This window comes from Dipodomys ordii, unplaced genomic scaffold (genome assembly GCF_000151885.1).
Source record: "Dipodomys ordii isolate 6190 unplaced genomic scaffold, Dord_2.0 Scaffold158, whole genome shotgun sequence".
NCBI classification, from domain to species: Eukaryota; Metazoa; Chordata; class Mammalia; order Rodentia; family Heteromyidae; genus Dipodomys; species Dipodomys ordii.
In genome coordinates, this window is record NW_012267374.1 from 3,585,060 (window position 1) to 3,603,975 (window position 18,916).

Genomic DNA, 18,916 nt, shown 5'->3' on the forward strand with positions numbered 1-18,916 from the left:
AAAAAAGCCGGAAGTGGTGCTGTGGCTCAAGTGGTAGAGTGCTAGCCTTGAGCTGAAGAGCTGAGGGACAGTGCTCAGGCCCAGAGTTCAGGCCCCACGACCGGACCCAAAAAAAAAAGATATAAATAAAAACCCATACTTAAAACAAATACATACATATGGATATATGTATATACAAGTATGTGTATATATCCCATATACAGAAACATAGTGCTTATATTTAATATATCTACCATATACTGCATATTATATGTACTATATATCTAATATATAGTATCTGTCTAATATACATGCTATAATATTTGCAGGAAAGTGGAACTCCTGGGTGATTGCCATGTTGAGAAGTGTCTTTGGGATAAAGGGAGGAAACACAAAAGCCAGAGTCTGGCAGTCACTGGCTAAAGCATTCAGAAAAGGTTGGGGGATGGTCTGCCTCTATCTGTGTAGGACAGAAGGGAGGACAAGGAGTCAAGGAGTCTTACTTTTCTGCTTTGTTTGGGGCTGCCCATGGTACTAGCTCAGGAGGGCTTGAGACATGTCAGAAATGATTAGAAACAGCCAGTTAAAGAGAAAGAGTTATGCTGAAACTCAGAACCAGATGCAAGGGTGAGTGGAGCCAGTTTTGGCAGCCTTTCATCAAGAATCTAAGGCAATGCTGGTGTCGGTGGCTCACGCCTGTCATCCTAGCTACTCAGGAGGCTGAGAACTGAGGATCATGGTTCAAAACCAGCCCAGGCAGGAAAGTCTGTGAGACTCTTATCTCCAGTTAACCAGAAGTGGTTTGGTGGCTCAAGTGGTAGGGTGCTTGCCTTGAACTGAAGAGCTCAGGGACAGCGCCCAGGTCCAGAGTTCAAGCCCCACAACTGACCAACAAAAAAAAAAATCTAAGGCAAGGATGAGTCTGAGCATCTTAGGGTTGCACAGAAGCAGGCATCAGAGCAGAGCATGCACGGTGAATCAGACAGGATGAGGTCTCAGACAGCAGATACCTCAGTGCTATCGATCACTTTCGATCTGCTAAATGCGGTGGGTCTTCTTCAAAGACCAAATATAGCTTTTCTTTTCTTCGCTTTTCTTTTTTGCTTTTTTCTTTTTTTCTTTTCTCTCTCTTTTTTTTTTTTTTGTCATTCATGAGGCTTGAACTCAGGGCTTGGGCACTGCCCCTAAGCTTTTGTGATCAAGGCTAGCACTCTCCCAGTGTGAGCCACAGCTCCATCTCTGATTTTAGGATGGTTAATTATACATAAAAAGAGTCTCACAGACTTTTTCTGTGCAGACTCATTGCCACCATTAACCCTCAGATTTCAGCCTCCTGATTAGCTCGGGTTACAGGCATGAGGCACCAGCACCCAGCTTTTCTGTCTCAAGACCTGAGTAGTGTGTCAGAAGGAGATGCTGGAACAGGTACAGCCCCTCACACCCTGTATTGAACAGCAGCAGTGACTAGCACCGAATGCATACGCACCCTACCTCATATGTTCACCACTTGGTGTTAAGTTAACCTGGGTATTATTCTCCCAGAATATCTTGAAACATTCTCAATTACCATTTATAAATTGATATGAATTTTTGCAACTCTCCTAAACTTACAGATGTATCTGGAAACACTGGTTTCCTAGAATGGAGCCCCTAAAATAATACCCTTTTTATTTTCATTTTTCCTTATTTGGTTTGCATGTGGGTATTTACATCAGGTATCAAACCTGAGGCTTTGTATATGCTAAGCAAGCACTCTGCCGTTGGACTATATCCACAGCCCAAAATAATGGTGTTTGTCTTTAAGAGAGGGTTTTGGTATGTAACCCAGACTGGCCTCTAGCTCGCAATACTCCTTCGTTATCCTTCTGAGTGATAAGATTACAAACATGTACCACTATGCCTGACTTTTCTTCTCTTTAAATTCCATACACTGACATCATTTATGTGATCAATGCCAGCCAAGTTTTACATATATGAAGTTCTCAGTACACACACACACACACACACACACACACACACGGACGGACGGACGGATGGACGGACGGACATTGTCTTTGAACAATTGCATGGGAGACTGGAGCTTTGCCCCGGCTCTGCTTACAGTGCTTACATTTTCTATAGTTACAGCCTGTTACAGAATGGGTTCTCTATTTTATTCCTGCTGTATTTTTTGTTGGAAGGACCATGAGAAATTCAAGAAATGTTATCTATTCCTATTTCTTTTTTTTTAGGATTTGAGAAAGTAATCTATAACATTCTTCATAGTGTATGAGGAACTTTTTTCCAAACAAAATGTTTTTATTTTTACCACTATACTTAATTCTCTCTGCCCTTGATCATGTTTTATGTTGCTCTCTGGATCTTTTCCTGCTCTATTACATCGTCAAGAAGCAGAGACCAGAACCCTATGAAATATTCATGATAAAAAGTATTCTGGGTCCAGGCACTCTTTCAATTACAGTCCCCTCTTTTTCTACGATAATCTCCCAGACATGCTTTCAATCATTTCCCGGGCACATCTTCCAGCACTATGCTTGTCAGAGATGGAAACTTATTTGAGAATATACATATGGTTCCTCCATTTTCACATGAACTGACTTCAACCAGGACAAGTCATACCACATCATAATCTTGGGGGTATAGTTCAAGGGGTAGAGTGTCTTCTTAGAAAACTCAGAGCACAATGCCCTGAGTTCAAAACCCAATTGGGCTTCAAAGGAGTTATTGGATTGTAAGGAACTGCCAAGTACTGTGTTTTGGAGATAAAATCAGAGGGTGAGGAGTTATTGGATTGTAAGGAACTGCCAAGTACTGTGTTTTGGAGATAAAATCGGAGGGTGGTTATTAAAAAGTAGAATCCCTTAAGAAGCACACATTCTGCCAGGCATGGTAGTGCATGCCTTATAATGCTAGCTACTCAGGAGGCTCTGAGATCTGGACATTTCTAAAATAATTAGTAACAAAGCTTGGCTAGAAGTGTGGATCAAGTGGTAGAGCACCAGTGAAGCAAACAAGCTAAGCAAGCACAAGGTCCTGAGTTCAAACCAAAGTATTCATGGAAAAACAGAATAGAAACAAAAAATGAAAGCAAAAATTATTGAGAAAGCAATGAACACTATCCAAAAAGAAATGTACTTATTACCTGAAGTATGTAACTGTAACCCCTCTGTACATGACCTTTATAATAACAATAAAACATTTAAAAAGAAAACAACAAGACCTGAAGGGCTGAGCAAGCAGTTCCATGGCATAGCATTTACTTAGCATGCACCAGCCCTACATTTGAGGCCCAGAACTGCAGATACACAAACAGAAATTGTATTTTAAATGACACATGGGTTTTGCATGGTAGCAGCTGCTGATGCTTATGGGACCTTTGCTCTGCTTCCGGCATCCGACTAAGTGCTTACATGTAGCCCTCAGAGATAGTGTTGTTATTGCTTCCATTTCACATCTGAGGGAAATGAAACACAAGAGGTGAACTACCTTGCCAGCTAGCAAGGCGAAGAGTCAGGATTATATGAAATTGTCTAACCCAAGCACTGTACTGTACTGACAGAAAGAGAAATGAAGGAAAAGGGCCTTCCAGGACAAGAAAGCAAGATATTAAAAGACTAAGGAGCTGGGAAGAGTACAGAGTGTTCAGTTCTAGTGGGTGCAATTGTGAGGGAAAGAATGGTGGAAGAGAAAGGTGGGAGGCAGGCAGGCTTCCATGGTGATGGACTCAGAAGTGGTAGTGATGATGGTGGAGGTTCTGGACACAATAGTACATCATTGATGGGCTTAGAGAGTACTGGAACAGGGTCAGATGGTTACTGAAAGAGACAATGGTGGCAGTATTTTGGAAATAATTACAACAGGGAGACTTTCAAAATTTGAGATAATTCTAAAGATACAAATAAGACATTATGGAAGATGTCCAGTGGCTCACACCTGAAATCCTAGCTACTCAGGAGGTAGAGACACAGAGGATTGTGATTCAAAGCCAGCCCAGGGAGAAGAGTCACTGAGACACCATCTCCAAAAATACCTAGCAAAAAAATAGTCTGGGGGCTGGGGTGTGGCTTAGTGGTAGAGTGCTTGCCTAGCATTCATGGAGCCCTGGGTTTGATCCTTCAGTACCACATAGACAGAAAAAGCTGGAAGTGGCACTGTGGCTCAAGTGGTAGAATGCTAACCTTGAGCAAAAGAAGCTCAGGGCTGCACACCGGTGGCTCTCACCTGTAATCCTCACTACTCAGGAGGCTTAGATATGAGGATTATGGTTCAAGGCCAGCCTGGGCAGGAAAGTCTGTGAGACTCCAATTAACCACCAGAAAACCAGAAGTGGTACTGTGGTTCAAGCTGTAGAGTACTCGCTTTGAGCTAAAGAGTTCAGACGGCACCCAGGCCCAGAGTTCATGCCCCACAACCAACAACAACAAAAAAGCAGCTCAGGAACCATGCCAAGGCCCTGAACTCAAGCCCCAGGACTGGCAAAAATAGGCTGGAAGCATGGTTCAAGTAGTAGAGTGCCAGCCATGAGTACATAAACTGAATAAGGCTGAGGTCCTGAGTTCAAGCCCCCATATGGAGGCAAGGTTAACTATGGAAGCCTGGCAGGCAAGAATTGAGAAGAGGGCCCAAGAGAAAAAATACAGAAGAGGCAGAATCTAGAGTTGGGCCTGGTGGTATAAACCTGTAATCCCAACATCTAGAGCCTGAAGGAGGATTATGAGTTTAAGGTAAGCCTAAATTTCAAAAAAAGAAGAGGAGGAAGAGAATTATTAAAGGTTTTACAGACAGTAGCAACATGGATTGAGAGTGAAGCTTTAAGGATATCACAATTTTGTGGCATGAACTACTAAGTATCCATAATCCAAGATAATCAGGTGCCAGTGACTCACGCCTGTAATCCTAATTACGCAGGAAGCTGAGATCTGAGGATTGTGGATTGCAGCCAGCCTTGTTAGGAAAGTCCCTGAGACTCTTATCTCCAGTTAACCACCAAAAAATCCAGTAGAATTGTGGTTTCAAATGGTAGAGCTCTAGCCTTGAGCACAAAAGTTCAGGGACAGCACTCAGCCTGAGTTCAAATGCCAGGGCCAGCATGAAGAGAAGGAGGAGGAGGGGGTGTGTGGGGGAAGGGAAGGAGGAGGAGGAGGGGAGAAGAAGAAGAAGGAGAAGGAGGCATGAGCCACTGGCGCCCGGCCCACTGTCCCATTTTATACTTAGGATAGAGGATATCCGAAGGTCACACAGTCCAAAAGTGACAGAGGCAGGACATGACATGGAGACTGTCTCAGAACTAAGGCTCTGGAGTACAAGGGGAGGGACTTGGGTGAGTGACATCTCACAGATCGTGGACCACCCACCCCCACAAGGATACATCATGATGGGAGACTTCCCGTTCACCAGTCAGCACTGTGTGTGTGAAGCACACACAGACAATAAGTACAAGAAGTTCAGTAACACAAGCCCAAGTCTGCACTAGTGACTGCTTCCTGTCATGTCTGACTACTACAAAACAGCCCCAGTAAACAGATCATGACTCAATGCTCCACGCCTTGACATACTGGTGAACCAGGGCTTTCCACAGTTGGTAGAAATCGGGCTGAGCCTTCCAGAGACGGCCGGGTTCAGCACAAGTCATACTCAGAGCCACAGCGACTGGTGAGGGTGATTAACATGACTAACCATGATTTACATGCAAGTTTCCACTCGGCCTTCTTCCTGTCAGCAAAATTTACTGCTGTCCTGTTCTAGCTACCAGCCTACTTCCACGTTAAACTTGTGATACTGCCAGCATCCAGCACACCCATCCAGGAACAAGCAGAGGTTCAGAAGTGCAGGTTAGACGTTACCAGGAAGAACAAGGGCAGGTGCCAGCCAAGGAGCATTGTGGGGCAAGTCAAGAATTTCCTGGAGTCTTATGCAAGCCCCAGCAGTTCTGCAGTTTCAGTTCTGGTTTATATTAATGAACACCATCAACATATGAGGAGTGACCTAATTCTTTCTCAATGGATTTTCCTCCTCTCAGAGCTGTGCCTCCTGAGTTGCTTAATCATTTTAAAAATCAACACTGAATACGAAGTTGAGTTATATGTGACTTCCTATTTCATGGTCATGTTGATAACCTAGTAAATATTAAGTCATGGTTTTTAAATTCATATTCAGCTTTTTAAGGAGTGGTTCCATACTCTGAAAATCAGCCATATTAAAGATACATAACATTCTTGTGTTATAATTTTTGGCATATTTATTTACACTTGTTCAACAAAGTCACAATCAGCTTTTGAATTTTCTGTTGTCTGTCTGTTATGAGGCAGTCTCACTATGCAGCCCAAGTTGCTCTTGAACATGCCATCCTCCTGCCTCAGCCTCCTGAGTGCTGAGGTTACAGGCATATACTACCATACGTAGCAAACATTCATCTTTGAGCTTTTCTTTTCTATTTCAACTTTTCAATAGACAATAATTTCTGAGAGGAAATGCTAACCCACAAAAGCTCTTTCACTTGTTAGCTGAACTTTGTATTCAACTTGTCCCACACTGCTCTTGTAGCCACCCATGTTTGGAGAGACAAAGTATGGACAGATGATGTGGTATATGGTTCTAGTCCACCTTGTGCTTGGGCAGGTCCTGATGTCCCTGGAAAAGAGTGATTATTGAGCAGATGACAGCCAGTGACCAACACACTCGTGATATTGCTGATAAGCACGTTCAAAAGAACCTGAACCCAGTTTTTTTTTAAATGACTTTTAACAACACTTATAGGAAATCTCATGGACCAACAATGTCAGGTATTTATATTTCTATTCTCAACCCTAATTTCCCCTTCACCTACCTTTTATCAGTCACTTGAACTGCATGATAAACTCCTCAGTTGTTTTTTGTTTTGTTTTTGCCTTTGCAACATTGGCTTTCTTTACTGGATTGGCTTCCTTTTTCAAACATTTTGATCTTTTTGTTTTTGTTCTTAGGACTTGAGTTTGAACTCAGGGCCTCATGATTGCTTCCTGGGCAGGTGCTCTAACCTCTGGAGCCCCAATCCCAGCTCTTCTGACAACTCTGAGTCCTGCTTTCTTAGCTCTTGTCTTCTAAGATCTAACTTATCTTACTGGGACCATCATTCTGTCCATACCATTCTTGTACTTGTCCTCAACCAGTTTATGTCCATAAAATTTATGACCAGGGGCTGGGAATGTGGCTTAGTGGTAGAGTGCTTGCCTAGCATGTGTGAAGCCCTGAATTCGATTCCTCGGTGCCACATAAACAAAAAGTCAGAAATGGCACTGTAGCTCAAGTGGTAGAGTGCTAGCCTTGAGCAAAAGAAGCTCAGGGACAGTGCCTAGTTCAAGCCCCAAAATGGGCAAAAAAATATTATGACCACTTATTCCAAACTGACTGACAAAACCAACTATGCCAGTACCAGCTTCAGCCTTGTGTGTGGTTAAACATGGCTAGTGGGCCAGTGCAGCGGCTCACATTAAAGTCTGATCCCAAACCCTAAGTGTGTTCTCATTGTAGCCCAACAATTTTATAGTTCCCTACAGGGCTCATTCTTTCCCACCTTGACCCTCACACCACCAATGACCTTCCATTATGCTGAGAAAAGAGAAAAAAAAAACGAAAATAGTCCATAAAATGCTGTTACACACACCTAGCACATCATCCACTTCCCAGTGTTGACAGAGCCAAACTATCCAATCTCCCACTGTCCAAGATCACTCCACTAGGGCACCAAATCCAGTGCTGCCTCAACACCAAGACATTACCTGAGAAGTTAGCTCTCACTACTGCATAGTCATGCCGTTCTTTCTACTAGATCATCCACCAGCCGTGTGTGTGTGAGTGTGTGTGTCATTTTGTTATTATTAAGGTGTTATACAGAGGAGTTACAATTACATTAGTCAGGTAGTGACTAATGACTAATTTCTTTTTGAATAATGTCACCCTTTCCCTCATTCTTTCCCAGTTTTTTCCTCCTATCCCTACCCAACAAGTGACAAGTGAGTACCACTGCTGCATTTGTTCATCCTTTGTCCCTCCATTTCAATGTCCCACCTTACCTCCCCCAAACAGATAAACAAACAAGACAAAAAGAAAAGAAAAAAGAATGAAGAAAAACGTCTTGTTTCCATTTCCTGAACTTTATTTCAGTAAAGATTATTTTATACGATCAGAGGAACATAAGTGTTGAGTTTTTGTGTTCTTTGAAGAGAATCCTCCTTTGGTGGCATTGTGTGTGAATGCCTCAAATCCTGAAGAGGTAATCATCTAGTTATATTTTAGATCTAGCTCCCACATATGAGAAAAAAACAGGTGCTGTTTGTCCCTCGAAGCTTGGATTACCTCACTTAGCATGGTCCATCCATTTCTCTGCAAATGACATAATCTTATTCTTTCTGATGGATGTGTCAAATTCCATAGTGTATATATGTCATGGTTTATTGATCCACTCCTCTGCTGCAGGACATCTGGGCTTTTTCCATAACTTGGTTATTGTGAATAGTGCAGTATTACCATGATATGCAAGTGTCTTTACTATATCCTGACTTGTAATGATCTAAAGAAGAGTCCACCAGCCTTCTTTTTCTTTTCTTTTTTTCTCTTCTGTGCCAGTCCTAGGACTTGAACTCAGGGCCTATGCTCATTCCTTAGCTTCTTTTGCTCAAGGCTGGCATTCTACCACTTGAACTACTGCTCTACTTACTTCTGGTGGTTAACTGGAGATAAGAGTCTCACAGCCTTTCTTGCCTGGACTGTCTTTGGACTGCAATCCTCAGATCTCAGACTCCTGAGTTGCCTGAGTAGCTGAAGATGTTGTTCAGTGCTATAGCACTTCCCCAGGAAGTATGAGTCCTCTGGTTCAACCTCTAGCATTGAGAAAACAAAAGTAAAACATTTTTTTTAACTGAAGGCATTGTCTATTCATGTATTTCCAATTTCTCCCCCAGTTTTCTACTGAACCTTCTCCAGGTGTATCCTCTCCCTGCCTCATCATTCCAGAGCTCAATAAGGTAGGCGTGGTGTCATGTATCTGTCACTCCAGATACTCAGGAGACCACAGGTAGGAAGATCATGGTTTTGGGTGGGGGGTTGTTGTTGTTGTTGTTTTGATTTGGTTTGGTTTTTTGTTGGTTGTGGGGCTTGAACTCTGGGCCTGGGCGCTGTCCCTGTGCTCTTCAGCTCACAGCGAGTGGTCTACCACTTGAGTCATAGCTCCTCTTCCGGTTTTCTAGTGGTTTATTGGACATAAGAGTCTCAAGTACTTTCCTGCCTGAGCTGGCTATGAACCATGATCCTCATATCTCAGCCTCCTGAGATAGCTAAGATTATAGGCGTGAGCTACCGGCACCCAGTGGAAGATCATGGCTTGAGGTAAGCCTGAGCAAAAAACATGAGATCCTACCTAAAGAATAACCAAAGCAAAAACAAAACAAAAAAGGCAGGAGGTATGGCTTCATTGAACTGTAGTAGTAGTCGTAGAGCCTAGCAAATTCAAAGCCCTGAGTTCAAGACGCAGTAATGACAGGAAAGAAAAAGAAGAAGTAGGCCAGAGGGAAAGGTACATGCTTGTAATTCCAGCTACTTGGGAAGCAAAAGTAGGAGGATCTTAGTCTGAGAGCATTGTCATGTTGTAGGTAAAGCACCTGCCCTAGGATATTTGAGGCCCTGAGTTCAAGCCCTAATTCCAAAAAAGGAAGTGATCCATTGTGAAATGCTGTTAAGTGATCAGGGATAATAGGACTGAAAACTCACGATTAGAGTCAGTGGTGAGGAAATCACTGAGAAAGTGGTTTTCGTGGACTGGCCAGCAGGCAGGATGCAGGGTTACTGAAAGCTGATGTGGATCTTACAAGCTTGAGATCCTGTGACACTAATTACAGGTCTTGGGCAAGTGGTTTAACTTCTCCTTCAGGCTTCTGAAAGGGAATCGTAATTTCTTCTTCGTAGAATAGAATACAGATTAAGATTTTAGAAATTCTTAAACTGTAAGCAAAATTAGACTATCTTAATATGTTATAATGTTTAATACTATATTGGACTTTTTTCTTTTTTTCTTGTTGTGTTTTCTTTGGCTGGTCATGGGGCTTGAAGTCAGGGCCTATGTGCTGTTCCTAAGCTCTTTTGCTCAAAGCTAGTGCTCTACCACTTTGACCCACAGCACTACTTCTTTCTTTTTTTTTAATTTTTAAAATTATCTTTAAGTAGTTGTACAAAGAAGTTCCCATTCTACAAAAGAGTATGTGAATACAAAGTGTCTGACAACATTGTCACTCATCGTCCTAACCCACCCCTCCTCTCACTTTACTTCTGGCTTTCTAATGGTTATTTGGAGATAAGAGCTTCCTGGACTTTATTGTCTGGGCTGACTTTGAACCATGATCCTCAGATCTCAGCCCCTGAGTAGCTAAGATTATAGGTGTGAACCAGCAGCACCCGGCTTTCTTCTTTTCTTTTTTTGGTTGTTTCCCCCCCCCTCCTTTTTTTGCCAGTCTGGGGCTTGAACTCAGAGACTGGGCACTGTCCCTGAGCCTCTCTGTGCTCAAGGTAGTGCTCTACTACTTGAGCCACAACACCACTTCCAGTTTTTTTCTGTTTATGTGATACTGAGGAGTGAAACCCAGGGCTTCATGCATGATAGGCAAGCATTCTACCACTAAGCCATATTCCCAGCTCTTCTTTTGATTTTTGAGAGAGGGTCTCCAGGGATAACCTGGGTTATGCTCAAACTTGGCATCCTTCTGCCATAGTCTCTGAAAGGGATGGGATTACAGGCATGCAGATATGGTGCATATCTTTTAAGGTGGAAAAGAAACAATTATTGAAAAACTACTGTAAGAAAATATATTTACATGCTTTTATTTTGTTCTTCTTGTTGTATTGTTACTGTCGTTGTTGTTGCTTTACAGTTCTGGGAACAGAACCCAGGGCTTTATGCATGGTAGGCAAATAGCACTCTATCCCTGAACCATACCCCCAGCCCTGCCTGTCTGACCTTATTTAATTTTAACTAGTTCAGAAAGAAGGATGCTAAAATAGCATCTTTTCTTTTTTTAATTTAATTTTATTGTAAAGATGCTGTACAGAGGGGTTACAGTTACATTAGGCAATGTTGAGCATTGTTACCACTTCCCTTGTTCTCCTACTATCCCTTCCCCCCTCAATGCCATCTTTTCTTTAAACAGATAAAACCAAACTGGAGGTGCAACTCAGAGGTAGAGTGCTCACACCAGCATGCAGGAAGCCCGGGGGGTTCTCCAGTGGCCATCCCAGAGGGGACTCACTTATTGGGCTGGAGATATAGCTCAGAGGTAGAGCTCTTGTTTGCCATACACAAAGCCCTAAGAAAAATGAACTGAGAGGGATGAGAAGGGACTAATCAATGGGCACTGAGCTATAGTTAGATAAGAGCAATGAAGCGAGGTGCCAGTGTTAAAGGTGACTGTAGGTAACAATGATACAGAGTTTGTTTAGAAAGATAGAAGAAAGGGTTTTGGATGTTTCAGCCATAAAGAAATGATAAATGAGGAATTACGATTACCCTGATTTGAACTATTATACAATGTATACATTTATTGTATAGAATGTGTATCATTACATAGTACCCCAGTAATAAGTACAAAAAGACCAAATAGAAATAGCATGTCTCTTTTAGTTTTTCTTTTCTTTTTATGTTTCAACAGTGACTTAATTTTATTTATTTTTTTATTTTAATTTTTATTTTTTTGTGAACATACTGTACAGAGGGGTTACAATTACATGGGCAAGATAACGAGTACATTTCTTATCAAGCATTGCAGCCTTCTCCTTTGTTTACCCTTCACATCCCTTCCCAGCCACTCCCCCCCCCCTTTTTAGTTCTTCTTATGTGATGTTGAACATCTTGCTTTGTGAGGAGGCATTACTGGGATTTGCGCTCAGGGTCTCAGGCTTGCTAGACAGATATGATACTGCTGTTACAGCCCAGCTCTGTCTTTCTATTTTTGTGATAATCTTGCTTCCTGCCCAGGCACATTCCTAGACCTCGATCCGCATGCTTTAGGCTTCCTATAATTTCTAGCATCACAGGTCTACCCTCATGCCCAGCTTCCTTCCATGGAAACAGTCTCATGGCTTTTCTTGCCTGGTGCCATCATTCTCCCAATCTCAATCCACAACAGAATTTGAGATGACCCAACACTGCACCCAGCTATGGGTTGTCCTTGAGCTACACTCCTCGTGACTTCAACAACCGACATAGACATGAGCCACAGGCACCCATTCATCTTTGTTATTACAACAACCAGTTAAAAACTAGGCAAAGGAAATCATGCATTTTCAAAGTCTTCTCTAAAAAGCCTTGTATCTGACTAATCCAGACTCTGGCTTCATCTGCTACTCCTGATGAAAGTGAACCTTCAGTAACATTTTTAGATAACATGACCTGAGGAGGTTTTCTCTCAGAGAGGAAGGGAGGAAATGGGGAGAGGAACGGGGAGTTTCTTTCAAGGACTTTAGCAATCTGTGAGCAACTTATTTGTGTCCTATTCTAATGTTTTTATCTCTGATTTTGTAACACTGTTTCCAATGAAAGTCCTTGAAAATAGTCTGCTTGGAGGAGCAGGACCTTCTGCCCCTGCCTTGCTTTCCTCAAAGAGAGGGCTTGCCAGCCTGAAGCAGCTGCCTTCCAAATAACCCTTGTCCGCCCTCAGAGCTCAGAGGCAACCTGGAGGGAAGCTACCCCCAGGGTGGGAAGTCAGGGGGGACTCCCCCACCCCTCTAGACAGAGCTTAGAATCACAATCTTATGTCTGCATGTTTTAGGCAACCAAAGCACAATATTGTGCAGAATGAACAGCTTGGAGAACCACGACTGAACTTGCTTGCATCGCTCCTCTAAGATGTTGCTCAGAGGCCTCTCATTATGTGGCCTCACTTCTTCCTTGGTGCCCTTTTCTGATGGGAAGGCAGACTTCAGAGGCAGCATGCTTTAGCAGTCTTGCAGACCTGCAAGTCATGATGGGAAGTTGACTAGCCAGGATGGATCCAGTGGCTCATGGGTGGGGGTGGGGAGGTATGAAGTTCAGATTCCTCCTGGACTTGTGTGCATAACACAGACAGAGGTGGTAGCAAGTTCTCCCTGTCCATGTTCCTTAAATGAGGACACTAAGGCACTGAGATGGGAAGATGTAATGATGTGGCCTCTTCTGAGCCCATGTTAGAGGAGAAAAGAGTGGACACCACAGATAGTTCATTGTTGGATTGCTCTTGGAGAAGATAATATTTGTGGTGGTAAAAATTTCATCTATTCATCTACAAAATTCCTCCTAAGACACAATAGGGAAGAGAAATAGAACTCTGGGACCAATGGGAATTTTCTTCCCATAAAACCAAATGATCAAAATTTCAGACATTTCTTAGACAATGTAATAAGCAGAATTCTTTTTTTGGGGGGGTCCAATAGTGGGTCCTGAACTCTGGGCCTGGGCGCTGTCCCTCAGCTCTTCAGCTCAAGGCTAGCGCTCTACCACTTGAGCCACAGCGCCACTTCTGGCTTTTTTCTTATGTGGTGCTGAGGAATCGAACCCAGGGCCTTGAGCATGCAAGGCAAGCACTCTACCACTGAGCCACCTTCCCAGCCCCAGCAGAATTCTTTAGAGTTGTTTTTAAAGTGGTTATATCTCAGCTGGATGTAGTAGTACACTTTTGTAATCCCAGCACTTGGTAATTGGAGGCAGGAGGACCCTGACTTGGATTCCAGTGTGGGATTCACAGATAAATCTGTCAAAATAAAATAAAATAAAGAGAGAAGAGAAGGGAAGAGAAGGGTTCAAAGGAAGGTCAAATAACTCGATGATAAAGTCAGAGTCCCTGCTTTTTGTCATTATGTTCTACTTACTGCCTCCTAAAAAATCTAAAAAAATCAAGTAAACTTGGTATGGAAAACACTGCATATTTAAAGAACAGATTCATCATGTGAATGTCATTTTATGAGGTTCACATTCCCTGAGCCCACCTTAATGGAAGGCTGGAGGAAAGTAGTTTGAAAATGTGACACCTTTGTGATTTAGATTTCACCAGAGTGAATCAACAACACTGTGCCAGGGTAATTATATAACAAACATTTGTCTGTACTGAGATCTGAAACACTTTGTTTGCCTCAAAGAGATTTGGAAGATTGCTTAGAAAAAGGCTAGGGACATGAGGAATAGCCAGTTGGCTTCTTAAAAGGAATTTTTAAAAGGCATAATCTATTCATGGGACAAAATTCCATCAGCACAGAAAACTGGGAGAAAGAGGGTGCTTGTGGGTGTGTGCGTACGCGCGCGCACGCACACACGCGCACGTGCGCACGTACACACACACACACAAACCCACAAAGGAAGAGTTATTGCTACCATTTCCTTTTGTGTTGAAATAAGGATACTGGGTCTAACTGGCACCATCTTGGCAAGATGGTGGATGATAGGGAATTCCCTATTATTTCCAAAAACTCTTGAAGGTGGAGTCTCACCCCCAGGTGATAAGTATGCCTGAATTCCTAGAAGCAGAGGTGGGGGCTTACACAATAATAAATAGGTTACCGGACCTGCCAGACCTGTACCATGAACTCAGGGGATTCTTCAAACTCTCCAGCTCCCTGTGGCCCTGCCCCCTGGCCATGACCCTGTTTAGGCCCCGACCACCTCAACTGACATTTTGCGCCATGCCACCTGTCTCCTGACTCATCAGGTCACCATGGCATCCCCCTTTAGCTCTCATTAGAACTGATCAGGTTTGTTGAGATTGTTTTTCTGATCTTTCTTTATTATCCTTGTGACACAGTTTTCTAACAGAATTAAGTGTATTTGAGGCTGCAAGTTTTGCGGGGGATGTGATTGCTCACAGTTGCTGGCTTTCTAAAAAGATTCCTAATTCAACTTTTCAAAACGTGGTTTCTCTGTGTCTTCCTATAGAATTCCTCTATAACAGTGTAAGCACACAATGCTGTTTGTCTTCAAACAAGCCACTGGCTGAGAACCTCAGCCCCTCAGGGCATGCGAAGGTTGTCTTTCTTCAGATTTCTCAATCTTTCTCTCCTGGGGCTGGATCACTTAGCTATACAGAAAGTCTATCTCATTCTCTGATTTATTAACCATGATTGTGACCAAGAAGGGCCAAAAAAACAATTTTAGTAATAGCAAACAAAAAGGAACATCTTCATTCCTGCATGCATATTTGAATCTCACTTGGTACAGAGAAATTCTCACTTTCTTGTCCCCATTAGTTGTGTCTCGTTATATGACCTGCTTTTTCACTGCCATTAAAAAAAAAGGCTCCCCAAAGGCAAAGTAAAAAGTATAATCCTCCCCAGCTCCTGTTAGGTTCTTAAAAAGAGGTAGCCAAGGAAGAACAGCAGCACTCACGCGGTATTCAGTAAGGGGTAGGTTTATTCAGTAGACCTGCTGGGACCAGGCAAGGTTGGCACTCCACGTGGCTGGGAAAGGCCTGGGAATGAAAGAGAGCTGGGAAAGAGAGGAAAGAGAGGGGAAAGAGCTAGAAAAGAGCAGAGAGAGAGAGCAGAGAGAACCAGAAAAGAGCAGCCAGCGAGGGCATCTGGGCCTGGGCTACGCCTTATCTAGGGTATGGGCGGAGAAAGGTGTGGCCACATCAAATTCAGATGTGACCTCAGCGGATGCAGATGTGACCTCTTCCAGGTGTCCCAGTTGCCTAGGTAACGCAGGTACTGGGTGGAGACTTTGCTGCGAGGAGGGTGGAGTCTGCTGGCCATCCAGGAGCGGACCTTACAGCTCCAAAGGCACATAACATGCTTAACTGAAGTGATAAAGTATACACTTCATTGGAAGGCAAACATCTTTCATAGTTCAGGAGGCATTATGGGAAAAACGAAATCAAGCATCTGAAGTTCCTTACTGAACATGCGTGGTTTTTTCTCAATGGTGGTCTCTTTGGTTTAAGGATACCAAGAATCTATGTGGTATAACACATTTCAGGAAACTGAACCAATCACAGAAGTGATTACAGGACTCAAAATGGAGGACAAGCTTTTTTTTTTTTTAACCATAAAGGAGGAGAGCATTACTAAAGATTGAACTTAGGACCTGATACTTGCTTAGGCCAGTGAAGGATTGTTTGTCCTCAGCTCTTAGCTTCCTGAGTAGCTAGGATTACAGGCATGAGCCACTGGCACCCGGCTGGAGGACAAGCCTTATAGTTAAGTATTTCATGAAGAAAGGAATCATTGCTTTAAGTCTGGCCTTCTCCACAAGCAATTTCAGCTAATATCTAATCATAGGAAAGGGCATAAAACTCTGAGAGATATAATAAGGATTAATTGCACTAATCAAGTCCGGGTTGGCTTGGTTTGTTTTCTTTTTTTGAGTTGGAGTCTCACTTTGTAGCCCAGGTGGGCTTTGAACTTACAATCCTCCTGCCCAGTGCTAGGATCATAGACATGTACACTACACGGGTCTCTGAGTCTGGTTTGGATGAGAAGGGATTAAAGTCTTGAAGAAGCAGCTGCACGAGCTGGACTCGGGTAGTTCATGTTGTAATCCTAGCTACTCAGGAGGCTGAGATCTGAAGATCACAGTTCAAAGCCAGCCCAGGCAAGAAAGCCCATGAGACTCTTATCTCCAATGAACAAGTAGAAAATGGGAAGTGGTGCTGTGGCTCAAGTGGTAGAGCGCTTGCCTTGAGCTGAAGAGCTGAGGGACAGCACCAAGGCCCAGAGTTCAAGCCCCATGACCGACCAAAAAAAGAAGAAGGAGGAAGAGGACGAGGAGGAGGAAGGAAGGAGGAAGAGAAAGAACTTAGAAACAAAACTACTTGCACTTTTCTTCCCATCTGGATTCAAAGATTATCTCCACTCCTCATATCACTTCCATTTCTTTTCTTACCCTGAGCCTCAGTTTCCCCCTTTTAAAATGCCCAATGCGCAGGGATGCCAGGAGTTTGAGCGGGAGGACTGGGCTGTTTCTCCAGGCTGCTCCTTGGGTCCTTACGTTCATCCCCACCCCAGGAAAGCTGAGGTGGCAGTCTGCTGAGTCATTCAGGTACGCTGATCTAGCCCGAGACCACAGCTCCCTTTCTTCCTCCTTTATCTTGTCAGCAGGCTGCAACTCTCCCGCAGGGCCAAAGCCTATCTGTTGTTTTCCTCTAGACCTCGCTCCTCTTTCTTGAATGCATGCTGCCAGGAGGACGCAGTCAGCTGGCTCTCCTGTGCTTTTCCCATCCAGGTAGCCTACTGGTAAACAGCAAGGGGAAAAGACCTGTCCATCCTGCTCTACCTCCTGCCAGCTCTTCTCTTCAGTCTCCGCTTCCCCCAAGTGACCAATTGCTAGTGACATTTTGGGTTTTGACTTGAGAAAGGTTTTCTGTCTCTGTTTCAGACATAAACTCAGCAGTGATAAACTGCCAAAACAACTAGACTGAAATGGATCACAGGACTTCTCAGAATGGTAAAGAAAGTGGTGAAGAATGGGATTTAGTATTATGGATTAAAAAATCTCATTCTTCTAACTTAAGACAGCTTCACTCCAGCTAACAACTCCTTGGGAAAGTTGTTTCATTGCCTTTTCTTTAGGCTGGTGTTTGAGAGGTGGCGGTTGGGTGAGTTTATGATGGGTCACAGACCACATTCTTCTCTGGAAGCTTGCCAGCATGTGTTAGTCATCTTGTCCCTGAGCTGCCAATCCTGAGGTCTGCTTTCCTACTGATCCTACTTCCAGAGCTGAAAAGAATGTTCTTTCTTCTTCTTGACAAGGTCTCACTATATAGCCCAGACTGGCCTTGAGTTGGTGATCCTCCTGCCTCAGCCTCCCAAGAGCGAGGAATACAGGTGTCCGCCCAGCATCTTCCTTTACATCCTGTCTTCCTCTTTCCCAAGACAAGATTCATAAACACTTCTCAAAGGCCTACTAGCAAAATGGCTATTGAGGATTCTAGTTGAGTAGAGAAAAAAAAGAATAAAATACATGTATACACAACACACCCACGCAGCTACACATACACAGAGTTTTTATTGTTGTTTTTGTAATCATATTATTTGCCTTCCTGATGTTACCTTGACGTGAAAGAAATCCAGAATTTTCAATTATCCCAAATACATCATAAAGACGGGCTCTTCCAGGTATTCATACTTGCTGTGTATGGCTTTATCCAATTCAACTCTAAGAAGAAATCTGTTTCCCAAGTCCCCAGGTCCTTTCAGAGCAGCACACACCTGTCCATGTTGCTGTCTACAGCAAGCACCAGTTCGGAGGCAGTAGCAGAAGCCACTGGTCTTGGTGAGGTCTCTCAGGAAGGAAAAGAAGAACAGATGAGGACCCAGAGTATCCCTTAGGCAGTAGTTTTTGTTGTTGGTGTTTTGTTTTGTCATGGGGCCTGAACTCTGGGCCTGGGCGCTGTCCCTCAGCTCTTCAGCTCAAGGCTAGTGTTCTACCACTTGAGCCACAGCGCCACATCGGCTTTTTCTGTTTATGTGGGGCTGCGGAATCAAATGCAGAGCCTCATTCATGAGAGGCAAGCCCTCTACCACTGAGCCACTTTCCCAGCCCCTAGGCAATAGTTTTCAAACCTTCAAATCTCAGAACCCCCTCACACTTTTAAAAATTGTTGAGGGCTCCAAGGTATTTTCTTTACCATGGGTTATAACACTTTATTGTATTTAGATTAAAACAAATAATAATATTATATAGTAATATTTAGTAATATGTTAAATGTTAAAACACATATAGACATATATGGTACATGGTTGAATAAATTTATGTTTATTTAAGTCTTAGCTATAGTCTCCAAAGCAATTACTGAGAATAGCATTTACTTCTTCTTGCAAATCTCTTCTCTCAGGCTACATGGAAGATAGCTGAATTTTGTATCTGCTTTAGTATTCAATCGGCTGTGAGGTGTTTGGGTTGAAATCTAACTTCATAAAGACAGTTGGGAAAGGGACAATGGCATGGACCTTG